The following is an 11,418-nucleotide window of genomic DNA, read 5'->3' on the forward strand; positions in this document are numbered from 1 at the left end:
GAGAGTTGGACTGTGAAGAAAGCTGAGCGCCAAAGAATTGATGCTTTTGAACTGTGGTGTTGGAGAAGACTCTTGACCGTCCCAACCAGTCCATTCTGAAGGAGATGAGCCCTGGGATTTCTTTGGAAGGAATGATGCTAAAGCTGAAACTCCAGTACTTTGGCCACCTCATGCGGAGAGTTGACTCATTGGAAAAGACTCTGATGCTGGGAAGGATTGGGGGCAGGAGAAGAAGGGGATGACAGAGGATGAGATGGCTGGATGGCATCACTGACTCAATGGACGTAAGTCTGGGTGAACTCCGGGAGTTGGTGATGGACAGGGAGGCCTGGAGTGCTGCAATTCATGGGGTCGCAAAGAGTCGGACACGACTGAGCGACTGAACTGAACTGAAAGGCTTTCCTGACAGGCTGGATGGCAGAGTGAGAGAAAGGGGAGTCTGGGATGACGCCAAGGTTGTTAGTCTGAGCAACTGGAAGGCAGACACAGTCATTAACAGACTTGGAAAGAACTGTGATAAACTGGCTTTTAAGGAAGTGTAGAAATTCAGTTGTAAATGCTTTAAATTTGAGATATCTTTTAGGCAGTCACATGGAGATGTTAAGTAAGCACTTGAAGATGTGAGTCTGCTCTCCTAGACTGAGGAGAGCTGTCCAGGTTGATTTTATCTGGGAGTCATCAGTATATAATGATGTGTGTGTGCATGTGTGCTCAGATGGGTCCAACTCTTTGAGATCCCATGGACTGTAGCCTGCCAGTCTCTTCTGTCCATGGAATTTTCCAGGCAAGAATACTGGAGTAGGTTACCATTTCCTTCTTCAGTGGATCTTCACCCAAGGATCAAACCCATGTGTCTTGCGTCTCCTGCTTTGGCAGATAGATTCTCTACCACTCTGCCACCTGGGAAGTCCGATATAGATGGTACTTAAGGTCATAAAACTAGATCCTATCTCCACATATGAGTGATACAGGGGGAGGAGAGAAGAGGTTCAGGATGCAGCTCTGGGAACCTCTGATCTAACAGGTCAGAGAAGAAAGATTAAAATAGCCATGGAGGCTGAGCAGGGAGGAAAATGAAGAGAGGAGATGTTCTGGAAGCCAAAGGAAGAAAGTCTTGGAGAAGAGATGAAACTGCACCGAATGCTGCTATAGATGAAGTAGGTGAGAACTGAGTGTCAACCTGGGGTCTAGGCATGGGGAGATGCTTGGGGACCTTAACCAAAGAAGTCATGGTAGAGGGTGGAGCAGAGACCTCTAGCAAATTTAGAGTGAAGGGTAGGAGAGAGATTGAAGACAGAGAGATGAGACAAACATTTGTTTTTGTTGTTCGGTTGCTCAGTTGTGTCTGAGTCTGCGACCCCATGAACTGTAGCACGCCAGGCTTCCCTGTCCTTCACTATCTCCCGAAGTTTGCTCAAACTCAAGTCCATTGAGTCAATGATGCCCTCCAACCATCTTCTCCTCTTGCCGTCAATCTTTCCCAGCATCGGGTCAAACATTATGAGGACTTTTGCTGTAAAGGAAAGAGAAGTGGGATGGAGGCTTGCAAGAGGGGTGGAGCTAAATATGATGGTTAAATGGGTCATTGGAGAGAAAAGTTGACGAATAGAAGAGAAAAGGAAGAACCACTGAAGCATGTCCATGACTGATGAGAGAAAGTGGGTGGGCGCTTGTGACCAAAGGCAGGTGCTCCTATTTTATAAAGGCACGGAGATTTCATCTAGAAAGAAACTAGGGCAAAGGTGGGCCGGAAGGACCACAGCTGCGGCTCAGGCCCCCTGCTGAGTCACCTGGGTTCCCGAAGCCCAAGAGTCAGCAGTGAAATTGAAGGTCACCTTTCCTGAGTTGTTTGACCTTCAGACTCACCCAGCAGGTTGGGAAGTAGGAGGCCGCATATGTGGGGGAAATAGGCACTGGGAAATGAAAGGACAGAGATCCAAGGATCCTGATCAATGAGCAGACAGGCTGAGAAGTGCAAGTGTAAGACTCTCACTGCCGGAGTGGGGACCTTACGAGCGATTCTTACAAGCTGTGTGACTTGAGACACATCACCCAACTCTTCTAAACTTCTGTTTGTCCGTCCATAAGATGCTTATATTAATGGCATCTCCCTCACTGGGTTAATTTGAGGATTCAACAAGATAATCCATGTGAAGAGTCTACAGGCCATGGTAAGCACGCAGTAATGCGCTAATACCACAACTGTGATGCTGGTTGTGTTTATTTACAAATTTACTGTTTTTAAAGTGAAATTCACAGAAATAGAATATTTTATAGTCACATTAAATGTAAAACTAACCCCATTAGAGTGTACAATTCAGCCACATTTAGCATAGCCACAGTGTTACACAACCATCACCTTTATCTGGCTCCAAAATATTTTCATCACCCCAAAAGAGGAGCCTATACCCACCAAGCAGTCACTGTCCACTCTCTTCCTCTCAGCCACTGACAACCACCAACCTGCTTTATGGCTCTACAAACCTATCTATTCTGGATGTGTGAGATGTGACACTTTGTCTTCTTTCCTTCATCTAGCTTAAATTTTCAAGGTACATCCATATTGTAGAATCAGAACGCTATTTTCTTAGCGGTTGAACAATATCCCACTTTATGTATAGGCCACATTGTGGTTACCATTCATCAGCAGAAGGATAAGGCTGTTTCCTGCCTTTTGGCTACTGTGAATAATATTTCTATGAATATTTATGTGTAGGTATTTGTTGGCCTAACTACTTTTAATTCTTTGGAGTGGGTACCTAGAAGTAAAATTACTGGTTCATATTCCTATCATTCTGATAGCAGAAAACAACACTTTAGAAGATACAATTTTCGCTAGTTCATTTACTACAATCTCCAAAGGCCAAGGGGCCAGGTTACACTTTTCTTTGCATACTCAGCACCTAACACAATGCCTAATATTTAACAACAGCTCAATAAATGTTTAACTCTGCAGAACTGTCATCTTGGAAACAGATTAATTTGTAATGAACTAAGGTATATGATGAGAGAAGAGGGACTTCCCAGGTGGCCCAGTGGCTAAGACTTCATGTTCCCAATGCGGGGGCTTGGGTTTGATCCCTGGTCAGGGAGTTAGATCCCACATGCCACAACTGAGACTCAGCACAGCCAAATAAATGAGAAAAAAAAATTTTTTTGAAAAAAAATGAGAAAAGCAACCTAACAAAATCTCTTTGTATCTTGAGATCTCTTTTATCTCCTGGTCCATTATATGGTTCTGTAATCCACAGTATGAAAAGCACGTGTTTATATACCCTGCCTTATAATATGGACACACACACAAAGAGCATATGTAGCATAGGAAAGCACTTTATTACGTTTTTATGAACATATTGTGAGAACTATCATTTAATCCTCCTGTATGTGAATTTCCACCTCTGGACATATTAATTTCTTGTCATAACTGAGGCAGGGCTTTCCTCCTGGCACAACTTTACATGCTTTTTCTCTACTTTTGCCAAGAGAACTGGAGGTGCAACTGTAAGTGTTGTTTCCCACTTAGTGCTTTATTTTTTTTTAATATTTGTGGTAAGTCACTTCAGTTGTGTCCAACCCTTTTTGACCCTGTGGCCTGTAGCCCGCCAGGCTTCTCTGTCCAGGGGATTCTCCAGGCAATGATACTGGAGTGGATTGTCGTGCCTTCCTCCAAGGGATCTTCCCGACACAGGGATTGAACCCAAGTCTCTTTATGTCTCCTGTGCTGGCAGGCTCGTTCTTTGCCACTAGCGCCACCTGGGAAGCCCTTTTTAATATTTATTTGTATTTAATGATTCATTTGGCTGCACCAGGTCTTGGTCGCACATGCAGTATCTTTAGTCACAATATGTGGAACATCGATCCCGGCTCAGGTATCAAACCTGGGACCCCTGTATTGGGAGCTTGGAGTCTTAGCCACTGGACCACACTTTTTCAAACATTTAAAAACTACAGAAGCCATTCTTTGCCCAAAGATGATATAAAAACAAGAAGAGGGCCAGACTTGACCCACAGCAGTAGTTGCCAAACACTCACATATTCCAGACCATACCATACTGTGCTATACTTATACATGTTACAATTTTAGAATGAACTTGAATTACCTTTTAATGAAAGGGCTAAACTTACACATTTTCATAGAAAATACACCTTGCAAATACATCTCAGGACTGTATGCATTCAGATTACAAAACGTAAATTCATGTGACACGTGCTGTCAAGTTGCGTCTTGATTCTACGCCTTAGAAATAGAAATAATAAAAGAAAAAACAGAGATGCAACTCAGAGAATTTGGGAAATAGAGGAAGGAGACAGGCAACTTTGAGAGGAGATAAGAGGATGAGCCCCAGGAGGACAGAAACAGGTAAAGGGAAGGCAAGTAGGGATAAATATGCAGAGGCAGATTTAACCAGAAGTCCAGAAGCAAAGAGCCTCTTGATGAAGGTGAAAAAGCGGGCTTAAAACTCAACATCCAAAAAACGAAGATCATGGCATCCAGTCCCATCACTTCACAAATACAGGGGGAGAAAGTGGAAACACTGACATATTTTATTTTCTTGGGCTCCAAAATCACTGCAAACGGTGGCTGCAGCCATGAAATTAAAGACGCTTGCTCCTTGGAAGAAAAGCTATGACAAACCTAGACAACATAATCACTTTGCTGACAAAGGTGTATATAGTCAAAACTATGGTTTTCCAGTAGTCATGTACAGATGTGAGAGTAGGCCCATAAAGAAGGCTGAGCACCGAAGAATTGATGCTTTCGAACTGTGGTATTGGAGAACACTCTTGAGAGTCCCCTGGACTGCAAGGAGATCAAACCAGTAAATCCTAAAGGAAATCAATCCTGAATATTCATTGGAAAGACTGATGCTGAAGCTGCAATTCTTTGGCCACTTGATGCAAATAGTCAACTTATTGGAACAGCCCCTGATGCTGGGAAAGATAGAGGGCAAGAGGAGTAGGGGGCAACAGACGATGAGATGGCTGGATGGCAGCACCGACTCAGTGGACATAAGTTTGAACAAACTCCGGGAGATGGTGAAGGCCAGGGAAGCCTGGCACTATGCACTTCATGGGGGTCACAGAGTCCAACACAACTGAGCAACTGAACAACAACAACGGCAACCAGTCTTAGAGGAACAAGGGGCAGGAGAAAGTGGTTTGGGGCACTTGATAAACATCCCAGATATGAGCGAGAAAATACCGTTTTGCACTGAAAATAAGAAAATCAGTTTTACATTCTTTGTTTAGGAGTGAGAGCCAAAGAACAGCAGACCTCCTGTCCTGGAAGAGATTTTCGAAAGACTGTCTTAATGGCTTACTTTTGTTTTTGCTTTTCTTCAAACCTCTGGAGGCCGACTCCTGTTCTCTCCTGGCAGCTCCAGCAAGACTTATTCACTGTGACTTCTGATCACAGTTATGGACATGAAATCCCTCTGCTTTAATTTGCGTTCACATCCACTAATTTGGTCCTCCACAAAACTGACAAAAAGCCTGGCGCACGTTCCCCACGATAAGACCTTACATTTTCTCAAGGTCGTCACTGAGCCTCCCTCAGCCTGTTTTTCTCCGGGCCAAACAATCCCAAACCCCTGGACCTTTCCTCACAGAACTAACTGCATCCTTTACAATATTTTTGTGTCTCTTTTCTTCACATCCTTTTTTAATAGCAGGAGCAAACAAGCAAACCAAAAAAAGTGTTTTCTAGCAAAGTTTGGACTAAGGTGAAACACTTAAAGGAAGAAGACACACAAAGAATTCTCTAAACCATTCTTGTTTCACTTCTAGTATCTCAGTATCACGGGCTATAGCATTTCTGAGGAGTTTGTTGTTGTTTAGCCACTAAGTCGTGTCCGACTTTTTGCAACCCCGTGGACTGCAGCACGTCAGGCTCTTCTGTCCTATACTATCTCCCAGAGTTAGATCAAATTCATGTTCGTTGGGTCGATGATGCTATCTAATCATCTCATCCTCTGTCTCATTTTATAAACTGAGCCCACTCCACACAGGCTGTTTTGCCACTAAACATGTCTCTGTGATCATCTCAACAGCAGCAGCGGTGCTAGTGATGTCTAACTTTTTCACCTACGGGCTCGTCAACGCACATCTAAGATGTGTACCAGGTGAGTAAGTGAATGTTAACTGCTCGCTCTTGTCTGACTCATTGCAACTGCATGGACTGTAGTCCCCCAGGCTCCTCTGTCCAGGAAATTCTCCAGGCAAGAATACTGAAGTGGGTAGCCATTCCCTTCTCCAGGGAATCTTCCCAACCCAGGGATCAAACTCAGGTCTTCTGCATTGTGGGCTCTTTACCATCTGAGCCACCAGGAAAGTCCCCAACTAACCATCACTCACTCATCAGCAGCCTAAGTTGTAGGTCAGTCCTTACCCACAGTTAACAGCAAAGCACATGGGGTGGGGAGGATCTGGAAATTTGCTGAGAAGATCTGGCTCCCGAGTAGTGAAGCCTGCAGCTGGCTCTCTGAATTCCCACTCTTGAGATGTTTCCAGCGCTGTATTCCCTATTCAGTGTCTCTGTGGATTGTAATTAATGTTATCTCTTTTCATAGCTATTTACTAAATTTGTATTCCTCAGCGAATATTTGCTTCAGCAACACTCCGGATTTATCAAAGTCATTTCCAAGTTTATGCCTGCTCTCCATCTAGAGAATTAGCAACTCTATCTAAATAAGTAACATCTGCCCTTTTGGCCAGAATATTTTCATTATCTTCATTCCTAATAACAAACACTTTTTTAAAAGTTGAAACTAAAAATTATGGACATGAGAAACAATAAGAGCTGACACTGTGTGCCAGGCATTGCTGTAAGCATGTTCATCCCTTAACTCCTTTACTCGTCTCTACAGCCCCAAGAGGTGAGTACTCCTGTCCTCTCCAGTTACAGACTGAGGCACAGGGAGGGTGAATAACTCACCCAAGGTCACTCAGCTGGAAATCTGGCCCCACAGCTTTACAAGTAGACTTAGATTCAAAAACTGTTCTGTGTATATCTTGTTGCCAATTCTCTTTTAAACAAACAATTCCTGTATCATAAGGAATTTTGGGGGAGAAGATTGGATTGTTTGCCAAATGTAGTTTACCCATTTTTCTGCTAATGGTAATTTAGATTTCTAAATTTTTGTTATTGGAAAGAAAAAGCTATTTTTTATTTGTATTGTTAGGGGATATATATAATATACATATAAAGATATATAAATATGTTATATATGTGTATTTACATATAACAATATATTATATTACATATAATATGTATGTAAATATATAAAATATATTTAAATCTTTATATATATGATATATGTATGCTGCTGCTGCTAAGTCGCTTCAGTCGTGTCCAACTCTGTGCGATCCCATAGACGGCAGCCCACCAGGCTCCCCTGTCCCTGGGATTCTCCAGGCAAGAACACTGGAGTGGGTTGCCATTTCCCTCTCCAATGCATGCATGCATGCTAAGTCGCTTCAGTCGTGTCTGACTCTGTGCGACACTATGGACAGCAGCCCACCAGGCTCCTCTGTCCACAGGATTCTCTAGGCAAGGATACTGGGGTGGGTTGCCGTTTCCTTCTCCAATGATATATGTATAAATATATATTTTATATATATATATATATATATATATATATATATATATGCTGGTATGTACCTCACTGAGCTAGTGTGAGGATTCAATAATTATTATAATTCATGGTACATAATTGGGCATTATTGCTGAATAAATGTTAGCCCATATGCACGAGATGTGCTGAGGACATGCTACAGATTCTGAAATGGGTTTAAAAGCTCAGCATCTTGTATCTGCCTTCAGGACTAACGGAAGACATGGAAGAAAAACGGAAGGTAGAAGGTGGTTCAAACATGTCTGTACCAAGTGGAACATGTGAAGCACAGGTTCCTCGAGGCTGCCATAGGAGGCAGCCAGCAAGAGGATAGCATCAGTGGCATCCCGAAACGGAGCCCACCATCCAGAAGCATCTGGACAATTTTTGACTGTCCCAACAACAGGATCTCTTCCTGCCGTCACACGTTTAATACAAAAGCATGATGTTGACACACAGCCAATCAGTAATCACTGGAATGAAAACCAGCGTAAACAGAGGACATCAGTAACGTGTTTATAGGGTGAATTTGGGCGAGTTCCTTGGCCACCCTCAGTCTTCATTTCCTCTGAGGACATCACTGTCCAATAGACGTACACCTTTCACACTAGCCACATAGTGTTACATTTTCCAGTTGTATTAAAGAAAATTAAAAAGAAATGAACAAAAGTCACTTGAATAGTGTACTGTTTAACCTAGTATATCCAAAGTAATATTTCAGCATGCAATCAATAATAAAAATTTATCAATGGCATATTTTACATGCTTTCTTTCGTAGTAAGTCTTTGGCTTGGTATGTATTTCACACTTAGAGCACATCTCAATTAAAAATGCTGTGGGTTCAATAGACGCATGTGGTTAGCAGCCACCGTTTTGGATTACGTTAGTCTAGGACGGCACACCTAATTCTTAGGAAATAACTGATCCTAATGATAGACTTTAGGGACAGGGACAATGGCAAGGATGAAAGCTCTATGCCATTGGTCCATGTATGAAAACTTTAAACACATCAGTAAATGAGTTTTTCTTTTTTATTTAAATTTATTTATTTTTAGTTGGAGGATAACTGCTTTACTATGTTGCATGGGTTTCTGCCATATATCAACATGAACCAGCCATAGGTATGCATATGTCCCCTCTATTTTGAGCCTCCGTCACAAGTAAATGATATTTTATCTTGCCATATAATAAAAGAGTAAAAATTTAAACTTGGATCCCAGGAGGACTTCTATCAAAAGGAGGCTCCCATAAAGAGCCCTCAAAGAGGCTAAGTATTAGGTAAATGAATGTGATCTTCAGCTGAAAAAATTGAGTTGGTTCTCCTTAAAAGGGAGCTATTAGGCTATCTTCTATTTCTTTCACCGGCATTTTGTAATTTAGCAAAAATCTGTATGAGAATGTTCATAGCAGCTTTATTCATATTAGCCAAAACCCAGAAATAAGCCAAATGTCCTTCAGTGGGTGAATAGTTGAACAAAGTGGGGAATGGACACATCATGGAATACAACTCAGCAGTGAAAATGAGTAAACTGTTGAGATACACATCAATTTGGATAAATCTCAAGGGAAATTTGCTGAGTAAAAAAAGTTCATCTCCGAAAGATGACATATCATATGATTCCATTTACACGTTTTCAAAATAACACAATCATGAAGCTAGAGAACAGGTTTAGGGGTTGCCACCAGGTAGGGGTTGATAGAGGAGAAGTTGGGTGTGGGTATGAGGAATAACATGACAAATTCGGTGCTAATGGCACAGTTCTGTATTCTGATCACAGCTGTGGTTACACAAACACCCACACATGTGATAAAACTGCACTGAACTTGATACACACACATGCACACACCCACACAAATGAATGTTTGTAAAGCCAGTGAAAGTTGAATGAAATTCTACTGATTGTCGCAATTCAGCTTCTTGGTTTTGCCAGTGTCCTGTGGTCATATAAGATGTAACCATGATGAGGCTAAGTGATGAGTAAGTGGGACCTCCCCATTTGCTTTCAATTTCCCATGAACCTATCATTATCTCATTTTTTTTTTTTTTAAGTACATGTTGGTACTTTTTAAAAAAGGTACTTCCCTGGTGGTCCAGTGGCTAAGATTCTGTGCTCCCACTCTAGGGGGCCTGGGTTTGATCCCTGGTCAGGAAACTATACCCTACATGCCACAGGTAAGTGTTCACATGCTCCCACCAAAAGTCCTCAATACCAACTACAAGATTCCTCATTCTGCAATGAAGATAGAGGATGCAGCATGTAGCAGTTAAGACCTGGCGCAGCCAAATAAGTAAATAAATAAAAATAATTATTCTTAAAAAGTACATGCAGGAAGAAAAGATCTTTAGGAAAAGCAGGAGTTGCTTGGCAAAGCCAGGTTCTACAGATAGTAGCTCAAGTAGCAAACCCAAGAATGGGCCTCACAGAAGCCCGGAGAAAAAGAAGACACACACCAAACATCTATACCTGAGATCCAGAAATCAACGACAGGGCACAAGGAGAGAAATGACCGGTTTTGTACAAACCCGAACAATTCTGATCCCAGACCCCAGTGCTCCAGTTACAGGAGTTTGGTGGTGGTGGTGTAGTCCCTAAGTCGTGTTGGATGCCTTCCAAATCCACAGAGTATGCTCTGAGGCCTGAAGGAGCCAAGTTGCATGCTGCCCATCATAGGATGATGCAACATCTAATTTAAAAAACCCACAATAAAGTCATGGCAAGGAAAGGCAGTTATGAAACCTATACAATGTGATTGTTTTTCTGCTTTCATTATAAGACAAATTTAACCTGTTTCTTTTGAGGTCCCCTATTCTTTCCAAGTGTATGTCAAAACATTGCTTTTTCAATTGGATTATCTTATCATTTTCCTAATGGCAAAACATTCTTAGATTTGAGGCTTAAATGTTAGTCTAGTTAAAACTAAACCCTGAAATTTTGCAAACAGAATGGTTTGCATTGTTTGGCCTGTGCACTTTCTGACCACTAGAGGGCTCCTTTTATTCTTGGTAGTAAAAACCCGCCTAGTAATCTTTCGTTAGCAATTTACAAACAGCTTGGTGGTGTTGAGCCTCGAATTGATCCTGTTGAACTGTGGCGTTGGAGAAGACTCTTGAGAGTCCCTTGGACAGCAAGGAGATCCAATCAGTCTATCCTAAAGGAAATCAGTCCTGAATATTCACTGAAAGGACTGATGCTGAAGCTGAAACTCCAATACTTTGGCCATCTGATTTGAAGAACTCTCATTTTAAAAGACCCTGTTGGGAAATATTGAAGGCAGGAGGAAAAGGGGATGACAAAAGATGAGATGGTTGGATGGCATCATCAACTCTATAGACATGAGTTTGAGTAAGCTCTGGGAGTTGGTGATGGACAGGGAGGCCTGGCATGCTGCAGTCCATGGGGTCGCAAGGAGTCAGACACAACTGAGCGACTGAACTGAACTGGTGGTGTTTAGCTGTAAAGTCATGCCCCACTCTTTTGTGACCCCATGGACTGTAACCCACCAGGCTCCTCTGTCCATGGAATTATCCAGGCAAGAATACTGGAGTGGGTTGCCATTTCCCTCTCCAGTGTATCTTCCCAACCCAGGGATCAAACCTGTGTCTCTTGTATTGGCAAGCAAGTTCTTTACAGTTTGAGCCACCATGGAAGCCCACAAACATCTTACAAAGGAAAAAAAAGAATTGATAAACCCAGTGGCCCATCCAAATACCAAGACTTGAGTGACTATACAGTTTTGGAAAATGTGGAATTTATGGAAAACCACTGTGATATATACTTCAAAGCTCAGTTTCCTATTTTTAAAT

At 42.2% G+C, this 11,418-nt stretch overlaps 1 long non-coding RNA gene across 1 annotated transcript in view; it reads left to right on the forward strand.

Moving 5' to 3' along the window:
* The window catches only part of LOC113878880, a 104,564-nt gene extending 96,190 nt beyond the window's left edge, over positions 1-8,374 (forward strand). Inside the window, exons 3-4 of the long non-coding RNA XR_003507154.1 lie at positions 6,051-6,122; positions 7,823-8,374. This is a non-coding gene — a long non-coding RNA (uncharacterized LOC113878880). The remainder of the gene's footprint in view (positions 1-6,050; positions 6,123-7,822) is intronic.
* The last annotated feature ends 3,044 nt before the right edge of the window (positions 8,375-11,418 follow it).

Source organism: Bos indicus x Bos taurus, chromosome 20, assembly GCF_003369695.1.
Source record: "Bos indicus x Bos taurus breed Angus x Brahman F1 hybrid chromosome 20, Bos_hybrid_MaternalHap_v2.0, whole genome shotgun sequence".
Classification (NCBI taxonomy): Eukaryota; Metazoa; Chordata; class Mammalia; order Artiodactyla; family Bovidae; genus Bos; species Bos indicus x Bos taurus.